Below are 22,532 nucleotides of genomic sequence, written 5' to 3'. Positions count from 1 at the left end.
ACTCTCCGTAACCCATACAACAAAATTTAGTGACTGCCCGCCATGCATTTGCCATCGTATGGAAGGGGACTGTCCAAATTAAATTACAATAACATAGTTACATTCCGATAAATTAAGATCTTAATATAGAGCTAAGCAAAAATGCTTTTTATTGCTAAAGATACAACAATGGTAATAAGCTAGTTATTATTGCCGCCCAAACTGTTTTCATTGGATTCAAAATGAAATTTTAAGAGTTCAAAAGCCTTATTTTATCATATAAAAGTCGAAAGGTTTTTAACAACTAGTTCCGGGTGGATTTCCACAACATTTCCAGGTGCCATTGAATGCATGAAACTCCAGAAAATTTTGATAAATTAGGATTTTTTTGTCCCCAGACTTTTTCAAGACTACACCAAATTACATTAAAATATTTATTACTCAAAACTCAAGAGAAGTTTGGTAATGTTTCCGTATAGTTTGGGGCCGAGGAGTCTTGCAAGATGTCCAAACTGGGCTAGTTTCTGTACCAACCCAGATTTGAGATAGTTTACTCTACTTAAAGGTTAGAATAATATACTTAAACCTCAGGTGGACATCGATCTTTGGGCCATTATACACACAAGGAATCATAATACTAGTAAGTGGTTAGTGTTTTTTTTATTTGACTTCACTTATTTATAAAAAATATTTATGAGCTCCTGAAAATTTACAATAAAAGTACTAGTAAATCTTGTTTAAAGACATACTTTCTTTTTTTTTCTTACCTAATATACATTGTAAATCAGACTAAAGTCCTGTCCACACGATCGAGCATGCACGACGGGCAAACAATGATGCCAGGGCACAATAGTTTGTGAAAATGAGGGTTGTTTTAGTCAGAAGCGGGAAAAGTCAAGGCAGTGATCTGGCAACAATGTATGATGCCAGATTCCTGTCTGTGGGTTTCCCCGCTTCTGACATCATTAACCCTCATCCTTACTAACAACTGTAGTCTGGTATCACTGTTTGCCCGTCGGGCATGCTCGATTGTGTGGACAGGGCTCAGGCCTCCTACTAGTTTCAACTTTCGGATTAGCCAGGTCTCATGACATATTCTGGAAAAATACTCTAACCTAGAATTAAGAGTCATGATATCCAATACATTGGATATGGTGCAAAGCCTCCTACTAGTTTAAACTTTCGGAACAGCAAAGTTTGTCATCACTTGCGCCTTGTCTCTAATTTAAGACTTACATAATCAACATCCAATGATTTGGATGAGATGCAAAGCTTCCTACTAGTTTCAAACTTTCGGACTAGCTAAGCCTGGTGTTACAATTCTCCTACCTAGAATTACAACACAGATCTTTATTAGGTGACAGGTTAATGAATATTAACGTTACATTTTCCACAAAGCTTTCTGAATAATCACCAATCGAAGATATATAAAGTAAAGTATAAAACATTTTGTGCAGTTAAGAGCAAAATTACTATCAAAGTACCTATAAACTAAATTTCGCCAAAAAAGTCTGTTAAAACCGATCCTTTACACAGGAGATAAGGGAAAGTTTCATCAAAATACCAATAGGGTCTCAGGAAGGCTAATACTGCTGCGCAGATTTATATTAGCCTTAGAGATTAAAATTTATATATGAAAGCTACTCAAATTTATAAAATATTAAATGAGACATATAATGCGTGTAATACTTTCGTAGATATTAAATTTAAATAACTTCTTGCAACCATTATATTAAGTAAATAGAAAAATTTATGCAACAGAAACAATGACATTAAACATTGAACTAACATTACACCCAGAAAGCCCAGAGCAGAAAGAAAGAAAACTACAAAACTTCTAAATTTGAACAAAAATCAACTGGTTTCCATAATCGCCCAGTTTAAAGATTTACGCCAAAAAATGTATGCAAAAACTAACATTAACCCGTCACTATTCAGTAGCTCATTCATTCAGGTTTTCCCATTACCAGCAGGAGTAACCGAGAACCTGAACAGTGTTAGAACATCCTACCTTGAATCCCTAACTTCATCCTTAGCCCTAAAAATGCTGCAAAATCTTCAAATTTAAATTCCTAAAGAAATCTCGCATGCACCATCTCGCACGCTAACTGAAATTTGTGCATTAAAAGATTTTGCAATGAACTAACCTAAACCTTACATAAAACCAGTACAAACATTTAACTGTATTATTGTGGAGTCTCCAAGAACCCTGCGCTAAAGGTAACAGGCAGGGTTGCAATGTTCCAGAAGTAAGGATGCATGTATTTAAGAGAGCCTGCCAATCTTTAAAACCTTGCAGCCTTTCAGTTCTTTGAAGTCTAGAAGAACACTTCTGAGCATTTGTTGGAAGAATCTGCTACCAGTACCCTGTTGAACAAAGTCTGGACCTGAAACAAGAAATAATAGGTTGTAGTGCAAGGTAAAAAAGCAAGCCGTTAATTACTAATTAAAATACCAAGTTCTAAATTCGGGAATTTATTTCAAATATAACCTGGAAGTAATAATTTCCTATTAAAATCAAGTAACCATAATGTCCAAAAACAAATTTCCCGATTAACCGACAATTGCCCTAGTTTAATATGCTATAATTCTAATCACCTGTATAGAAGGTTTAAATAAAAACCAGTAATAGGAGGCATGCAACAGAAAATTTTGGGTTACCAAATATTTGATAAAGGATACATCCAAGAGCTTTTCAGTTTTAAGCTTCAAATAGCCTAAACGGTAATTCTATACAACAGCTCCGCCAGCAAGTTATGAAATTTAGGTGCTTTCATTGAAAAGATGAAGTCACAGGTTCAGTTGGATATATAAATGAAAACCGGCGCTAGGTCTAAATGGTTTAAAAATAAATATTAAACCCACCTCCAAACAAACCAAGTCCCTCGACTATTATATATCAAATTACTCTTCAGACTAAGGTCTTTCATGTTAAAAACCAGATGTTATTACTAAATACTATTCTGCGTAGAAATAAGTCACCAATGTCATAGTTCATAACCAACGAGTATTATCCAAATTTTACTTGTGACTGGCTTTTTAAAACTAGAGTCGCGTGAGTAAGCCAATAAGGCGACAGTTTTACTAAGAAACTGAACACTTTTTGACACGGCACGCAATCTGTACCACTATTTATTTTTATTTATTTTTTTTTTTTTATTTTTTTTTTTTTGTCTCTAGAGGCGTGGAGGATTATATAAACTTCTGGTGTGGTTTCTCATTAACTATCTACTTTGACTTCAAAGTCTGGATTTTCTCCAAAATTCTTATCTCAAGTGTTATTTGAATTATAAAGATTATTTTTTAGCATTATTCTGATAACATCGAAAGAATGTTAAAGTACTGTAAAAAATACGGTGTTATTAGCAGCGAAAGTGACACTATTTGCCCCACCTGTGGTTCCAAGTGCCAAATTTTCTATTAATAAAGCACTAAGGTGTGACAGAGAGCAAGAGTTATTAAGAAAAACCAAATGAAAAAAGGTGTACTTTAATTAGTAGCGGAACTATTTTAATGAATTTATAGTCACAAAAATTGGAAGCTCTCCTACATACCGTTTGAGATAATGTATTAAAGCTAACCTCCACAGACTAAGGGCTAAAAGATACTCATTATAATATTGTGCAAAAGAATTTTCAAGTATTAAAAAGCTTACTAGAACTAGAGAAGTAGAACGCCTCATAGAATAAAACTTTCTCGCCATATTAGGGCTTCTCTAATTCTACCAGAAAACTCTAATGGTCAAGTACATATATACAAGATAGATGAAAGTGTTTTAACAGTACAATCGTCAAGACTGGAGTTATATACTTCATCATTTGCATAAACATTTAATTGGCACGTAGAGTCTATATCGCAGTTAACAGAGTAACGCTAAAAATATTCCCGCAACATCATACCATAACAGTAGTTTGATCCAATGTAATGAATTTTCCATTAAAACCCATTTGAAATAGAAAGCAAGACCTATGCTGCATGAATACTAATTTAGTAAAATACTTTCCACCAAGCCTAGATTAAGGAATAATCAGTTTAGCTTTCTGAAAAGCTTAGAAAGCTACATTGTATAATCAAATCAAAAGTTCACTCAATATGAATTAAATGAACTATCAGGGTCACAAAACAAGCCACCCAACATATTCACGATTCACATCTAGATTCACATAAGCCGAAACAATCAATACAAAACACAGATATTAGATGTAAATCAACAACTTAAGTCAACTAATTTATCAAATCGAACCTTACTATTCAATGAAATTAACAATGTGTATTCACGAATTATACTTACAGCAAATAGAACACCACACAATAGAGAAATATTTGCCTGGGAAAGTTTTCCCCTGCCATGCAGCCGACTCTTAGTTAGCTACATGTTAACTCGAAGTCAAGCCGGAGAGAACTGACTACCTTGTTCCTCGAGAAGTCAGAGGTAAAGACATGGATAAATTTCCAAAGAAAAGAAAAAAGACAATTGCCCAAAACAGCTATAACAGTTGTATCTTAATTTTCATCTTTGAAAATCACTTAACCGTCAGTTGCAGTCGTTTCATGGTTATATTTCCTAAATTTTAATATATTCCTATTTTAAACGTATAAATAAAACAGGTGACTAAAAATCAAATATACATATATATATATATATATATATATATATATATATATATATATATATATATATATATATATATATGTAAACATATATATATATATATATATATATATATATATGTGTGTGTGTGTAAACATACATATATATATATATATATATATATATATATATATATATATATATATATATATATATATATATATATATATATATATAAAAGGAAAAAATCATATCTGAAATTTTACTGTTTTCCTAATCGAACTTGAATAATTCACAAATAATAGTTATTGGTTTGTTAAATGCATATTAAAACATGAATTTAAATATGACTCTATTTTGTTATATATATTCTAGCTCATTATAATCCCTTTCATTGTAAATATTTACACACATTATTTATCAATATCATCGTCATCATCTCCAACGCCTCTTGACCCAAAGGGCCTCGGTTAGATTTCGCCTACCATCTCTATCTTGAGCTTTTAAATCAATACTTCTCCATTCACCTTCTCCTACTTCACGCTTCATATTCCTCATGTAGGACTGGGTCTCCCAACTCTTCTAGTGCCTTGTGGAGCCCAGCTGAACTTTTGATGAACTAATCTCTCTTGGGGAGTGCGAAGAGCATGCTTATACCATCTCCATCTGCCCCTCACCATGATCTCATACACATTGCATTCGAATAATCTCTCTTATAGTTTTGTTTCTATTCTTCTTCGACCATCTAACTCCCAATATTCTTCTGAGGACTTTTTTCTCATATCTACAAAATCTCTTGGATATTGCTTCATTGTCATGCAACGACTCATGTCCACACAGTAACATTGATCTCAATAAACTGTTATATAGCAGGATTTTTTATGCAATTTCAGGTGATTTGGCTTCCAGATTTTACTTAACCTAGCCATTGTTAAAGTTAAAGTTGCGGGTATTAGGTCTCCTATGAGACGACCTTCATCACCTCCTCGAGGGACCATGAGCCAGCTGGGACTATTTCTAGCCCCCTCTAACCTCCCTCACAGGCGCCACCCTGGGGAATACCCCCGGTAGAAAGTCTCACACTCTTCATGCCTTAGCGGGGACGCGAACTCGGGACCTCTGACACAGAAGCCCACGATGCTTTTATCAATCTTTCAATAAATACAAAATATAAAGACCACGAAATAGAGATCAAAGTTGCTAAATATCTAAATGATTCCACCTCAATAATCATTTCTCCTTCCAATGATATTTGATCTTCCCTTGATTCCACCTCATTAATCCTTTCTCTTTCCAATGACATTTCATCTTCCCTTAATTCCACCTCATTAATCATCTATCCTTCCAATGATATTTCATCTTTCATTGTATAATCCGTTGTCATTAACTCTTGTCTTTCCTCTATTTATCTTGAGCCCAACCTCATGTGATATTTCATGCATTTTGGTAAGAAAGTTTTGCAAGTCCTGTGGTGTTCTGCTATTAAGGAAAGCATCATTAGCATAATCTAGGTCAGCTAATTTCCTGTTACCTATCCAGTCCAATCTTCCTCTGCAATTCCCAACTGTTTTCTGCATTACAAAATCCTTGAGGAACATAAACAACATAGGTGACAACGTATTCCCCTGAAGTACTTCACTGGTGACTGGAAAGTCATTTGATAGGACTCCACTAACAACTTTGCACTTGCTATTCTTATGAACAGACGATCAAATTTACATGTTTAACATGAACTCCTTAATAATGAGAGACTCCTCAAAATTGACTGGTGTATACTATCAAAGGACTTTCCATAGTCTAAAAGTCCCATCAAAAATGGATTCTGTAATTTATAATTTATTTATTTCCACATCCTTTCCAGGTGCCATTGGATGTATGAAACTCCCTTAAAATGAAAATTGGTCGATACAAATTGTACCTTTTCTAAATCCTGCTTGTTCATCTCTCAGCTTTTCATTAATCTTTCTCCCCAGTCTTTTTAGACGGAGCATACTATATATTTTCATGACAATTGACGAAGTGTGATTCCTCTGTAAACATTGCAATCAGTTGGACCTCGCCTCTTTTTTGCCAACACTCCTAGCTCCCATTAATCGGGTTTTGCCTCCACGCCATATTCTACAAAATAATCTTGTAAGTATTCTGGGAGTTGCTTCATTACTCAGAATATTTCCATTAGAGGAATATTCAAATAATTCTGCTCAATTTTCTTACCAAAATACCTGCCTCTCTCTCTCTCTGGAGAAAATTTTGTTAGAAAATTTAGTTTTTTCCATTATTGAGAGATATTAATTTGGCTTCTTCTCTGCTGATTAGATTTGTTACTCAAATTATGATTAAACGATTTTTGTAGATTTAGTTAAAAAGAACATGAAGGTACCCTTTTTTGGGATAAGAGAAAACAAGAATTTTTATAAGATTTTATATAACAGACAGAAAAGTTTAGTGAATGAATTTTAAAGAAATAAAAGTTTTAATATTTAATAACGGTATTTTATAAAATATGGTACCTTAATATCTGTAAAGTGGCACGTGGCCGGAAAGCACCTTTCTTTGCGATTTGAATACTTCAGTAATGATTTTCCATTGGAAATCATGTATATACTATTAGTGTGTGCTGTGTTCTTTTTGCAAGCCAATCTTTGGCAGCTGAACGAGCAGAGATTTTGGGCTACATTCCATCTGGTTGCACTGTTGTTGCCAGATCCCTGCCTGTGGTTTTCCCACTTCTGACGTCATTAATCCTCGTTCTCATTACCCAATGAGATCTGGTATCACTGTCCCTCAGGCTTACTCAATAGTGTGGATAGGCCTTTACCAATTATGTGGTATATGGTGAGTGATCAAGGGTGTAGATGACGTTATAGACTGCTCGATCTGGTAACTAAGTGAGAATTCCAGTCAAACCTGAGTGACCGCCCTGAATTTGCCCCTCTGGTGGAAGATACTCAAATTGCAGACTAATTCAAGTGACTCAAGGATATACCCAATCATATAAAACTTAACAAGACCAAAAACGTACTACCATGCATATGGTATTCAAAGAAAATGCCAAGTAAACAGGCTAATGTTAACGAAGATTCTACTTTCGGAATCTTATGCCTGAAAGTTTCCTTCCTTAATATAACTACAGAAACTGTTAAGATAGTTTGCTCTATTAAAATGCTTTAGTAAAAGGTCTCCACCAGGGACTACCCAGTTGAACAACAAATCAACTTGGACCTACGCTCCAGGCGGCTATCTCCATACTCAACATATCTGCACTAAGATTATAACTTTAAGTCCATTCCGCACAAGGTGCAAATTCAGGGAGGGAACTCTTAATTTGCCCATCATTCTTCTGATTTGAAACAAGTGTTACCATATCAAACAACTTCAGGCTGGGAGTAGACAATCAAGCAAACTCATCTTTGCCAGGCCAGACAACGAGCAGAGAGCAAAGTACCCTTCGATGGTTTGCTTAGAGTTTCATCGTCTATGGCTTCATCTACAGTTTTAACCCATCCAACAAAATTGACAAATATTATCTGCCAGACTTGCATTTGCCGTCGTATGGAAGGAGACGATCCAAATGAAATTACCGTAATATCGTTACATTCAGATAAATTAAGATCTTTGTATATAGCTAAGCAAAATAGATTGTTATTGCTAAAGATAAGAGTAGTGATATGCTAGTTATTACCGCAGCCAAAACTATTTCCATTGAATTTAGGAGCTCAAAATCCAAAATTATTATATAAAAGTCGATAAGGTTTTTACCAAACTGTTCCGGGCGAATTTATTTCCACATCCTTTCCAGGTGCCATTGGATGTATGAAACTCCCTTAAAATATCGATAAGATTTTTTTTTCCAGACTTTTTTCAAAAACACACCAAATTACAATAAGAATATCTAATACTCCAAACTTGCGAAAAGTTTGGTAATGTCATGCAAGACTGTAGTTTCAGTACCAGCTCATTTTAGAGTAGTTGACACCACTACAAGTTGATAGAATATTGTCCTTTAACTTGAGGTGGTCATATATCTTTGGTCCATATACACACAAGGAATTATAATACTAATAATTGGTTAGTTCCTTTTTTATTTGACTTCATTTAATTATAAAAAATATTTATGAGCTCCTGAAAGTTTACATTTAAAGTACTAGCAAATCTTGTTTAAAGACTACTAATACTTTAGTTTCTTACCTAATATACATAGTAATCCAGACTAAGCCTCCTACTAGTTTCAACTTTCGGATTAGCCAAGTCTCATGCCACATTCTGGAATCAGTCTCCAGCCTAAAATTACTAGTCATAATATCCAATACATTGGATATGGTGAATATCCAATACATTGGATATGGTGCAAAGCCTCCTACTAGTTTCAACTTTCGGACCAGCCAAGTTTTATGTCTCACTCTAGAGTCATGTCAAGAATTTAGAATTACACAACTAATGTCCAATACAATAGATTCCACGCAAAGCCTCCTACTCATTTAAACTTTCGGACTTGCCAAGCATGGCGGTGCCGACGCTCTCATCATGAATTACAAAACTAGTTCTTGATTATGCGACAGGTTAATGAAGCTTAAAGTTACATCTTCCACAAAGCTTTCAGAATTCACTCCTATCGAAGATTTATAAAGGGAATTTATAATTTTTGTTTTTTGGTGCAGTTAAAAGTAACAATGATTTGCAAATTGAACTTTACTAAAAACTCTTAAAACTATCCTTTTCACGAGAGATAAGGGAAAGTTTCATCACAATATTGATAGGGTCTCAGGAAGGATAATACTGCTGGGCAGATTTATATTAGCCTTAGAGAGATCAAAAATAATTTAAACTGAATTAATTTATGAAAAAAATATATATTATAAGATATTATAATACGTGTACTAATATTTCCGTAGATACCAAATTTAAATAACTTATTGGAACCATTAGATTGAGTAAATGGAAAAATTTTACGCAACAGAAACAATGACATTAAACAAACATTACATCCAGCAAGCCCAGTGCAGAAGAAAAGAGATCTACAAAACTTCCTAAATTTGAACAAAAAAATAACTGGTTTCCATAATCATACAGTTTAAATAACAAAACGCCAAAAAATGTATGCAAAAACTTACATTAACCCGTCACTTCAGTAGCTCACTCAGTCAGGTTTTCCCATTACTAGCAGGGGTAAACGAGAACCTGAACAGTGTTAGTACATCCTACCTTGAATCCCAAACTTCATCCTTAGTTCTAAAAATGTTGCAAAATCTTCAAATTTAAATTCCTAAAGAAACTTCGCATGCACCATCTCGCATGCAAACTGAAATTTATACATTCAAAGATTTTGCAATGAACTAACCTAAACCTTACATAAAACCAGTACAAACATTTAACTGTATTATTGTGGAGTCTCCAAGAACCCTACGCTAAAGGTAACAGGCAGGGTTGCAATGTTCCCGAAGTAAGGATGCATGTATTTAAGAGAGCCTGCCAGTCTTTAAAACCTTGCAGCCTTTCAGTTCTTTGAAGTCTAGAAGAACACTTCTGAGCATTTGTTGGAAGAATCTGCTACCAATACCCTGTTGAACAAAGTCTGGACCTGAAAAAGAAGTAATAGGTTGTAGTGCAAGGTCAAAGAGAAAGCCGTTAATTACCAATTAAAATACTAAGATCTAAGTTCGGTGATTTATTTCAAACATGACCTGGAAGTAATAATTTCCTATTAAAATTAAATAACCATAATGTCTATAAAAGAAACTTTCCCGATATGCCGAGAATTGCCATAGTTAAATGTTAAAATTTTAATTATCTATATAGTATGTTTAAATGAATACCAGTAATAGTAGTAGGCATGTAACAATTTTGGGTAGCCAAATATTTAATAAAGGTTGCATTCAAATAGTCTATAAACGGCAATTCTATACAATAGCTCCGCCAACAAGTCATGAAAATTAAGTACTTCCACTGGTAAGATGAAGTTAGAGGTTCAGTTGGATATATAAATCAAAACCGGCTCTAGTTCTAGTAGTAGTTTAAAGAAAATTTTTAAATCCACCTGCAAACATAGTCCCTCGAATATTATATATCTTAAATTACTATTCAGACTGAGCCCTTTCATGTTAAAATGTTATTTTGATTAGTAAAATAAATTTTTGAATATACTTACCCGATAATCATGTAGCTGTCAACTCCGTTGCCCGACAGAATTCTACGGGAGGGATACGCCAGCTATCACTATACTAGAAGGGGGTGTACTCACAAGCGCCACCTGTGGCCAGGTACTACAGTACTTCTTGTTGACGCCACCTCACTTTTTCCTCGGTCCACTGGTTCTCTATGGGGAGGAAGGGTGGGTCAATTAAATCATGATTATCGGGTAAGTATATTCAAAAATTTATTTTACTAATGAAAATAACATTTTTCAATATTAAACTTACCCGATAATCATGTAGCTGATTCACACCCAGGGGGGTGGGTGAAAAACCAGTGTACAAGACTAAAGGATAGCTAAGTATCCCATATTTCATATAATCAGTTATCCACAATAACAATGAAATAATAAGTACCTGGTAAGGAAGTCGACTTGAACCGTTACTCTGCCTTTAATAAGATAGTCTTCCTTACTGAGCGCAGCGTTCCTCTTGGAAGGCTGAATCAACTCAAAGGTGCTAAAGTATACAGGGCTGCAACCCATACTAAAGGACCTCATCACAACCTTTAACCTCGGCGCTTCTCAAGAAAGAATTGACCACCCGCCAAATCAACAAGGATGTGGAAGGCTTCTTAGCCGACCGTACAACCCATAAAAAGTATTCAAGAGAAAGGTTAAAAGGTTATGGGATTATGGGAATGTAGTGGCTGAGCCCTCGCCTACTACTGCATTCGTTGCTACGAATGGTCCCAGGGTGTAGCAGTACTCGTAAAGAGACTGGACATCTTTGAGATAGAATGATGCGAACACTGACTTGCTTCTCCACTAGGTTGCATCCATAACACTCTGCAGAGAATGGCTCTGTTTGAAGGCCACTGAAGTAGCCACAGCTCCCACTTCATGTGTCCTTACCTTCAGCAAAGCAAGGTCTTCTTCCTTCAGATGAGAATGTGTTTCTCTAATCAGAAGCCTGAATAGTAAGAAACTGAGTTCTTAGAACTTGGAAAAGAAGGTTTCTTGATAGCACACTATAAGGCTTCTGATTGTCCTTGTAAAGGTTAAGACCTTTTTAGATAGTACCTAAGAGCTCTAACTGGGCAAAGTACTCTCTCCAGTTCATTCCCCACCAAGTTGGACAGGCTTGGGATCTCGAACGACTTAGGCCAAGGACGTGAAGGAAGCTCGTTTAGCAAAAACAGAGCTGCAAGGAACATGTAGCCGTTTCAGATGTGAAAACAATGATCCTGCTGAAGGCGTGGATCTCACTTACTCTTTTAGCTGTTGTCAAGCACACGAGGAAAAGAGTTTTTAATGTGAGGTCCTAAAAAGAGGCTGATTGGAGAGGTTCAAATCTTGATGACATAAGGAACCTTAGGACCACGTCTAGATTCCAGCCTGGAGTGGACAACCGACGTTCCTTTGAGGTCTCAAAAGACCTAGGGAGGTCCTGTAGATCTTTGTTGGTGGAAAGATCCAAGCCTCTGTGGCGGAAAACCGCTGCCAACATACTTCTGTAACCCTTGATCGTAGGAGCTGAAAGGGATCTTACTTTCCTTAGATATAACAGGAAGTCAGCAATCTGGGTTACAGTGGTACTGGTTGAGGAAACTGCATTGGTCTTGTACCAGCTACGGAAGACTTCCCCTAGAGACTGATAGATTCTGAGAGTGGATGTTCTCCTTGCTTTGGCAATCGCTCTGGCTGCCTCCTTCGAAAAGCCCCTAGCTCTTGAGAGTCCTTCGAAAGTCTGAAGGCAGTCAGACGAAGAGCGTGGAGGTTCGGGTGTACCTTCTTTACGTGAGGTAGACGTAGAAGGTTCACTCCTAGAGGAAGAGTCCTGGGAATGTCGACCAGCCATTGCAGTACCTCTAAGAACCATTCTCTCGCGGGCCAGAGCGGAGCCAACCAACGTCAGCCGTGTCCCTTTGCGAGAGGAGAACTTCTGAAGTACCCTGTTGACAATCTTGAACGGCGGGAATGCATACAGGTCGAGATGGAACCAATCCAGCAGAAAAGCATCCACGTGAAGTGCTGCTGGGTCTGGAATCGGAGAACAATACAATAGGAGTCTCTAGGTTATCGAGGTAGCGAACAGATCTATGGTTGGCTGACCCCACAGGGCCCAAAGTCTGCTGCAAACATTCTTGTGAAGGGTCCACTCTGTGGGGATGACCTGACCCTTCCGGCTGAGGTGATCTGCCATGACATTCATACCGCCCTGAATGAACCTCGTTACCAGCGTGAGCTTTCGATCTTTAGACCAGATGAGGAGGTCCCTTGCGATCTAGAACAACTTCACGAAAGAGTCCCTCCCTGCTTGAAGGTGTAAGCCAGGGCTGTGGTGTTGTCAGAGTCCACCTCCACCACTTTGTTAAGCTGGAGGGACTTGAAGTTTATCAAGGCCAGAAGAACCGCCAACAACTCCTGCAATTGATGTGAAGTGTCCTTTGCTCCTGATTCCATGTTCTCGATCATTCCTGTCCGTCCAAAGTCGCACCCCAGCCCGTGTCTGATGTGTCCGAGAGGAGACGGCGGTCGGGTTTCTGAACAGCCAAAGGTAGACTTCCTTGAGAAGAAAGCTGTTCTTACACCACGCGAGAGAAGACCTCCTCTCTTCGGAAACAGGAACTGAGACCGTCTCTAGCGTCATGTCCTTTATCCAGTGAGCAGCTAGATGATACTGATGGGGGGGGAGGTGGATTCTCCCTAACACGATGAACAGGGCCAGCGATGAAAGTGTCCCTGTTAGACTCATCCACTACCTGACTGAGCATCGGTTCCTTCTCAGCATGCTCTGGATGCATTCTAGGGCTTGGAAGATCCTTGGGGCCGACGGAAAAGCCCGAAAAGCTCGACTCTGAAGATCTATACCCAGGGAGACAATGGTCTGGGATGGGATGAGCTGAGACTCTTCAAAATTGACCAGGAGGCCCAGTTCCTTGGTCAGATCCATAGTCCATCTGAGAATCTCCAGACAGCGACGACTTGTGGGAGCTCTTAAAAGCCAGTCGTCTGACGGAGCCGGACACAAGATCATGGTACTGCTGCACAGTCTGTGAACTGTCAACCATGGGGAAGCGAGGAAGTACAGTGACAACCCGAAGCTGTCTAGACTGTCTGGGTCGTACAGACAACTCCTTATCGGGTTGCTGAGGTTGCCGCACTGCGTCACAACAAGTCACTTCTGCTGGTTGTTGAACGTCTTCCCAGTGACACACTGACTCCGTAAACAAAAAATCCTTTAACAAGGACTAAGCTTGGACTGCATGTCTTGCAACACAGCTCAAGGTCTATGGGAGCAGGTGTGGTAACAGACGGGGTTAGTGACTGAAGTGGAACCATTACCTTCCCTGGAAGCATGTTATGCTTAAATAAAAGTCCATAGGAGGCTACGCAGCTAAAGGCTCCTCTCCAAATGACAGAGTCCTCAAGGGAATATCAGAAGGAGGGAGAAAAGCACTCTCTCATCTACAGGGACCATATCCGAGAAAAGTTAAGTTCTCTCAGTGAGGGTTTCAATGGTGCAAAAGCAGCAGACTAGAAGGCAACATTATGAAACTGCTTGACAGTCTAGAGAGTTGGCAACAACCAAAGATGTACGACTGAGAAGTATGCAGAGCATGCTGTATGCAGAGCATGCTGTATGCAGAGCATGCTGTATGCAGAGCATGCTGTATGCAGAGCATGCTGTATGCAGAGCATGCTGTATGCAGAGCATGCTGTATGCAGCGCATGCTGTATGCAGCGCATGCTGTATGCAGCGCATGCTGTATGCAGAGCATGCTGTATGCAGAGCATGCTGTATGCAGAGCATGCTGTATGCAGAGCATGCTGTATGCAGAGCATGCTGTATGCAGAGCATGCTGAATGCAGAGCATGCTGAATGCAGAGCATGCTGTATGCAGAGCATGCTGAATGCAGAGCATGCTGTATGCAGAGCATGCTGTATGCAGAGCATGCTGAATGCAGAGCATGCTGTATGCAGAGCATGCTGTATGCAGAGCATGCTGTATGCAGAGCATGCTGTATGCAGAGCATGCTGTATGCAGAGCATGCTGTATGCAGAGCATGCTGTATGCAGAGCATGCTGTATGCAGAGCATGCTGTATGCAGAGCATGCTGTAAGCAGAGCATGCTGTAAGGTAAGCAGAGCGTGTTGCATGGCGTTTAACATTTCTCAGAAATTCCATGACCAGTGCTAGAGTGCTTCATGCATGCTTGCATGGGGTTTTAATATCAACATAATATTTACCTTACATTCATAACTCATGATTCATTTTTGTTTTGAAGATATTTTTGCCATATTTTGCGATATTGTTAAAAATATATTGCAAGGAATACATATATATTTTTATATAAGTAAGACAAATAACCTCCATTATCATAATGTTTGTGTAGGCATACATGTATATGATTACAAATGCAAGTTATGAAAGTAATGAGGTGTTATTATTGTCATTTGTTATTTCTCAAGTTGCGGAGAAAGTGGCAGATGCATGCGTTGAGGTGGCTGACTCATAGCATGAGGTTGCTGCCTCAAGAGTTGCGCTTGCTGTAAGGGTTGCGGATGCGCAGTAGCAGGTTCCTGAGGAACGAGTTAAGGTTCCTGAGGGGTGAGCTGCGAGAGTTGAGATAGCGGCTGCCAGAACGCAGTTCTTGTCTCGCGAGTTGAGGTTCCTGAGGAGCTAGCCTAAGCTGCAGCGAGTGCTGAGGTGGCTGCCTCATTGATGGAAGAGGTTGTCATACCTCAAGAGATTGTTGCCTCGCTGGTGGAACCGCAAGCGGAAGCGGAGGAAGTAAGGTATAAGACTCCTGCTCCCATTGCTGAGGTTGCCTTAAGGAAGGTTAAGGTTGCTGCACAACGCTGGTAACTGGCAACTCAGAACGCGGTAAGGTAGCCTGAGGAACCTCAACTTCGTACGCCTGGCAGACTGGACTGCGGTGAGGCGGAGCTCTCGCACGAGGAGGTGTAACCTTCTCAGCCTGAAACTCACGCATTAAGACCCCAAGCTGCGACTGCATGGACTGCAGCAAAGTCGTCTTGGGATCAACAGACGATAAGGTCTGTTGTGGCATCGCCTTACCTCTCTTAGGAGGTGTGCAGTCACCTGAGACTGAGGAGAGTCAGAGCTAACCCAATGACTGCATCCGGGTTGTTGAACTCTAACTTCGTACGTCTGGCATAGGTCTGGACTTTACGTTTAAGAGGTCTCGAGACCTGAGACCAGCGTTTTCTCCCCGAAATTTCTTCTGCAGACGAGCAAAATAAGGGCTCAATCGTCTGCGGGTGGGAGTGACGGTCTCTTAAGACACGCCCGCAACCACCGAGGATACTTCTGTGCGCCGATCAAGGCCTGCCGAACCCTTTTGCCCTTCGACATTGCTTCTCCCCTGGGCTTGGGAGCTTGCAAGAGGTCCCGGACTGGGAGGACGACTGGCACGCACAGAAGTACCCTCACGCACAACACTGACACACTTTGCGCTAATCACTTATCACTTTTGATTTTCTGTTTGCACTTATTTCACTGAACTCGAAACTTTAAGTGGTTGTACCTGAAACACGCAATTCTATCCTTTCTCAAAAGTTAGTAATTGCGAAAACAGAATTACAATGTAACAGAAAAATCTAATGAAAGATAGATAATTCAGTGGCTGGAAAGAGACTAAACACTAGATCAAATAAACTACGTTTAAAATCTCTCACCGCATAAAGCTTGAGAACAAGAAAAACTCTAGAAACGTTTACCTTCTTCCCCTAAAGAGACTAGGGAGAAGAGCAAAAACGATAACAACGTTACTCGCTTGAACGAAACGTTTATCCTCCTCTTTCTCCCTCCGTCTCTCTCTCCGTCTCTCTCTCTCTCTCTCTCTCTCTCTCTCTCTCTCTCTCTCTCTCTCTCTCTCGACTTAGAACCTGAGAGAAGAGCCCAATCATATATATCGTTAACACATATTATTGTTAAAGGAAAATATTTCCCAAAATGAAAAGTTCCTTTGTAGAATTAAAACCATTAAGTTAAGAAAGAATGAACAAAACGCTAGACACGGTTACTCTTACTGCAACGTGACACCGTGAAAATTCTCTCTCTATCGTAACGATAGAGCGCAAGTTGAACGTTCTGAAACGTCAACAACTGCAGAGACAAAACAAAACGTTAGCTCAACTTTGAAAACAGTAAGAGACTATCAAAGAAATTCTTTCAAAAACATTAAAATAGCATAATATGTCAACAGGTAAAACCGAAATGACGGGCTCAATGTTAATTAACTTCGGTACAAGAAAAGACCGCCTACCATTAGGAAAGGTCGAATATATAAAAATTAATTTTAATAATTTTATAATAAAAGGAAGTTAATCGAAGAGGCCTATAAAAGGCGGAGAGATATAAAATAAATCTATAACTTTTGTTAAGCAAAATTAAGAAAGAGAGTCTATACTCTCTTAGACACCAACACTTCCGTCTAAGGGAAGGGTCGGCCATTTAAAGGCGAAAGAGAGCTCATACTCTCTTCGTCACCATAATTAAATAAATTCCAAAAGCTAACTAAGCTAATATAGAAGTTTCTAGTATAGCGAATAGCTGCAAATTTTAGAGAAATACTTCACCAAACCGTGAACAATACTCCAAAATCATAAGCGTATCCAAGAACGTCTTGCCGGAAGCACGACAGAGGAAAAAGTGAGGTGGCGTCAACAAAAGTACTGTAGTACCTGGCCACAGGTGGCGCTTGTGAGTACACCCCCTTCTAGTATAGCGATAGCTGGCGTATCCCTCCCGTAGAATTCTGTCGGGCAACGGAGTTGACAGCTACATGATTATCGGGTAAGTTTAATATTGAAAAACACATTGTCATTACTACAGACTATTCTACGTAGAGAGAAGTCACCAAAATGTCCTAGTTCATAATCAAAAATTATTATCCATTTTACTTGGGAGTAGAATTTTAAAACAAGAATTAGGAGACTAAACCAATAAGGCGACAGTTTTACTAATAAACCGAACCAATTTTACTTGGGACTGGCATCTTAAAACTAGAATTAGGCGACTAAACCAATAAAGCAACAGTTTTACTAATAAACCGAACAATTTTTTGACACTACATACAATCTCTACAGCTATTTTTTCAGTATTTAGAGTCGTGGAGGATCTTGAAAAAACTTCTGTGCGGTTTCTCGTTTACCAGCTACTTAGACATCAAAATCAGTGGATATGAAAAGTCTTCTGGTGCAGTTCCTCATTTACCATCTACTTTGACATCAAAATCAGGATTTTCTCCAGCTTGTTCTCTCAAGTGTTAATTGAATGCCATAATATGGCTCTAATTAAGTAAGAACCCGTGAAAGAATAGCAAAGTACATATAATAGATGAGAGAGTTTTAACAGTACAATGGTCAAGACTGGAGTTTCAAACCTTATCATTTGAATAGGAATTTCAATAGCATGTAGAGTCCATACCGGAGTTTAGAGATTGAAGCTAAATTAAAGTCGAATTGTGGCAGTAGTTAAAGCAAAAAATATGATATAAATTTTAAGACCCTAAAAATAAGTAGATATATAAATCCCCTAAAGTCTTATTTAGTATACGAACTACACACAGTTCTGATGGTATTTTAAGCACTATTTTCACCAAGACGAGTTTAAGGAATTAACAGATTAGTCAGCGATTGATATTACAGAATAATTGTCTGGATAATTAGGTAACGAATTAGAAATGGAAAACGTTCTGAACAGTTTAGAAAGAATCAAGAGTTAATACGAAATAATTGCACTTATAAAATCAAACTCACAAAATGAGGAACCCAACAGATTCACAACAACGTTCACACAAGCCGAGACAATACCAAAAAGTTATAATAATTAAGCATATCAACTAAAGTCAGCTAATTTATAAAGCTTTTCTTATCAATGAAATACACAATCTGCATTCACAAAATATACTTACAGCAAATAGAACACCACACAATAGAGAAATATTTGCCTGGGAAAGTTTTCCCCTGCCATGCAGCTGCCTCTTAGTCAGCTACATGTTAGCTCGAAGTCGACTCGGAGAGAACTGTCTGCCTCGTTTCAGGAGAAGTCAGAAGTAAAGACATGGACAAATTTCCAAGGAAAAAATAGAAGACAATTGCCCAAAACAGCTATAGCAGTTGTATCTTAATTTTCATCTTTCAAAATCACTTAACCGTCAGTTGCAGTCGTTTCATGGTTATATTTCCTGAATTTTAATATATTCCTATTTTAAACGTATAAATAAAACAGGTGACTAGAAACTGAATATATATATATATATATATATATATATATATATATATATATATATATATATATATATATATATATATATATATAATTCACAAATAATAGTGATTTGTTTGTTAAATGCATAGTGAAACATGAAATTAAATATGACTCTATTTTGTTATATATTTTAACTCTTTATAATCCCTTTCTTTATAACTATATAGATACACTATTTATCAAAATCATTGTCATCATCTCCTACGTCTATTGACGCAAAGAACCTCAGTTAGATTTCACCTACCTTCTCTATCTTGAGCTTTTAAATCAATACATCTCCATTCATCTTCTCCTACTTCACGCTTCCTAGTCCTCAGTCATGTAGGACTGGGTCTCCCAACTCTTCTGGTGAATGTGAGCCCATCTGAACTTTTGATGAACTAATCTCTCTTGGAGAGTTCGAAGAGCATGCTCAAACCATCTACATCTGCCCCTCACCATGATCTCATACACATATGGCGTTCGAGTAATCTCTCTTATAGTTTTGTTTCTATTCTTCTCCTACCATCTAACTCCCAATATTCTCCTGAGGACTTTGTTCTCATATCTACAAAATCTCTTGGATATCGCTTCATTGTCATACAACGACTCATGTCCACACAGTAACAACGATCTCAATAAACTGATATATAGCAGGATTTTTTATGTAATTTCAGGTGATTTGGTTTCCAGATTTTACTTAACCTAGCCATTGTTAAAGTTAAAGTTGCGGGTTTTAGGTCTCCTCTTAGACGACCTTCATCACCTCCCCGGGGACCATGAGCCAGCTGGGACTATTACTAGCCCCCTCTAACCTCCCCCCAGGCACCACCCTGGGGAGTACCCCCGTAGAAGGTCTCACACACTTCGCGCTTAGCGGGGACACGAACTCGGGACCTCTGAAACAGAAGCCCGCGATGCTTTTATCAATCTTTCAATAAATACAAAATATAAAGACCACGAAATAGAGATCAAAGTTGCTAAATATCTAAATGATTCCACCTCAATAATCATTTCTCCTTCCAATGATATTTGATCTTCCCTTGATTCTACCTCATTAATCCTTTCTCTTTCCAATGACATTTCATTTTCCCTTAATTCCACCTCATTAATCATCCATCCTTCCAATGATATTTCATCTTTCATTGTATAATCCGTTGTCATTAACTCTCTTTCCTCTATTTATCTTGAGCTCAACCTCATGTGATATTTCATGCATTTTGGTAAGGAAGTTTTGCAAGTCCTGTGGTGTTCTGCTAATAAGGAAAGCATCATTAGCATACTCTAGGTCAGCTAATTTCCTGTTACTTATCCAGTCCAATCTTCCTCTGCCATTCCCAACTGTTTTCTGCATTACAAAATCCTTGAGGAACATAAACAAGATAGGTGACAACGTATTCCCCTGAAGTACTTCACTGTTGACTGGAAAGTCATTTGATAGGACTCCACTAACAACTTTGCACTTGTTATGCTTATGAAAATACGATCAAATTTACATGTTTAACATGAACTCCTTAATAATGAGACTCCTCAAAATTGACTGGTGTATACTATCAAAGGACTTTCCATAGTATAAAAGTGCCATCAAAAATGGATTCTGTAATTTATATATTGCTGTACATGTCTTAAAATGAAAATTGGTCGATACAAATTGTACCTTTTCTAAATCCTGCTTGTTCATCTTTCAGCTTTTCATCAATCTTTCTCTCCTGTCTCTTTAGACGGAGCATACTATATATTTTCATGACAATTGACTAAGTGTGATTCCTCCGTAAACATTGCAATCAGTCGGACCTTGCCTCTTTTTTCGCCATTTTCACCAACACTCCTAGCTCCCATTCATCAGGTTTTGCCTCCACGCCATATTCTACAAAATAATCTTGTAAGTATTCTGGGAGTTGCTTCATTACTCAGAATATTTCCATTAGAGGCATATTCAGATAATTCTGCTCAATTTTCTTACCAAAATACCCCTCCCTCTCTGGAGAAAATTTTAGTAGTTAGAAAATTTCGTTATTTCCATTATTGATAGAGATATTAATTTGGTTTCTTCTCTGGTAATTAGATTTGTTACTCAAATTATTATTAAAAGATATTTGTAGATTTAATTAAAAAGAACATGAAGGTAACCTTTTTGGGGATAAGATTTAGAAAAACAAGAATTTTTATAAGATTTTATATAACAGACAGAAAAGTTTAGTGAATGAATTTGGAAGAAATAAGTTTCTAATATTTATTAACGGTATTTTATAAAATATGGTACCTTAATATCTGTAAAGAGGTACGTGGCCGGAAAGCATCTTTCTTTGCGATTTGAATACTTCAATAATTATTTTCCATTGGAAATCAAATACTATTGGTGTCTGCTGTGTTCTTTTTGCCCGCCAATCTTTGGCAGCTGAACGAGCAGAGATTGTGGGCTACACTCCATTTGGTTCCACTGTTGTTGCCAAATCCCTGCCCGTGGCTTTCCCACTAATGACGCCATTATTCCTCGTTCTCCTTACCCAATGAGATATGGTATCACTGTCCCTCGGGCTTAATAGTGTGGATAAGTCTTTACCAATTATGTGGTATATGGTGGATGATCAAGGGTGTAGATGACGTCATTGACTACTCTATCTGGTATCCAAGTTCTAGGGGCTAGACGCACCGTCAAAAAGCCCCTGTTCGGAGAGAAGCCCAGACAATCTAAAGAAGAAGGTATCCAAGTGAGAATTCCAGTCAAATCAAGAGTGACCACCCTGAATTTGCCCCTCTAGTGAAAAAGGCTCAAATTTCAGAGCAAAACAAATGACCCAAGGATATACCCAATTATATAAAACTGACAAAACAAAAACTTCGCTACCATGCAGATGGTACTCAAGGAAAATGCTAAGTAAACAGGTTACTGTTAACCAAATAAGATTTTATATCTGGAATCATATGCCAGAAATTTTCCTTCCTTGCTATAACTAGATAAACTGGAGAGAGAGAGTTTGCTTTCATGAAAATGCATTAGTGAAAGGTCTCCACCAGGGACTACCCAGTTGAACAATCAAACCCTTTCCCCAAGCAATTTGGACCCACACTCCAGGTGACTATCTCCATTTTCTGCTTAATCACGGTTCTCAACATAACTGCTTTAAGATTAAGAAAAACTTTCAAAGCCCCCTCCGCATAGGCTGCTAATGCAGGGCGGGCACTCCTGATTTGCCCATTATTCTGTTGCTTTGAAACACTTGCCAGATCAAACCGTTTTAGGCTGGAATTAGACAATCAAGAGAACTCGTGACTTTGCCAGGCCATACGTCGAGCAGAGAGCAAAGTACCCTTAGATGGTTTACCAGAGTTTTATCGTCTATGGCTTCATCTACTGTACTCTCTTCGTAACCCATACAACAAAATTTAGTGCCTGCCCGCCTTGCATTTGCCATCGTATGGAAGCAGACTATCCAAATTAAATTACAATAATATCGTTATATTCCGATAAATTACGATCTTAATATAGAACTATGCAAAATTGCTCTTTATTGCTAAAGATACAAGAGTGGTAATCAGCTGGTTATTACTG

At 38.1% G+C, this 22,532-nt stretch overlaps 2 long non-coding RNA genes across 3 annotated transcripts in view; both read right to left on the bottom strand.

The window, feature by feature from the left end:
• The window catches only part of LOC137652446 (uncharacterized), a 35,316-nt gene extending 16,567 nt beyond the window's left edge, over positions 1–18,749 (bottom strand). Inside the window, exons 1-2 of one of the 2 annotated variants that reach the window (XR_011046295.1) lie at positions 18,645–18,749; positions 9,749–10,148 (exon numbers count right to left, since the gene is read on the bottom strand). This is a non-coding gene — a long non-coding RNA (uncharacterized lncRNA). Of the gene's footprint in view, positions 1–8,635; positions 10,149–18,644 lie in introns of those variants that run through there. The other variant, XR_011046294.1, reaches the window with a different exon arrangement.
• On the bottom strand, positions 625–4,393 carry LOC137652441 (uncharacterized). The gene is made up of 2 exons (XR_011046288.1): positions 4,271–4,393; positions 625–2,366 (listed from the first exon to the last, which is right to left on the bottom strand). It is a non-coding gene; the product is annotated as an uncharacterized lncRNA (long non-coding RNA).
• Positions 18,750–22,532: the final 3,783 nt, after the last annotated feature.

The sequence above is a fragment of the Palaemon carinicauda genome, chromosome 13 (assembly GCF_036898095.1).
Source record: "Palaemon carinicauda isolate YSFRI2023 chromosome 13, ASM3689809v2, whole genome shotgun sequence".
Lineage (NCBI taxonomy): Eukaryota > Metazoa > Arthropoda > Malacostraca > Decapoda > Palaemonidae > Palaemon > Palaemon carinicauda.
This window is presented reverse-complemented; position numbering and strand designations above follow the sequence as displayed.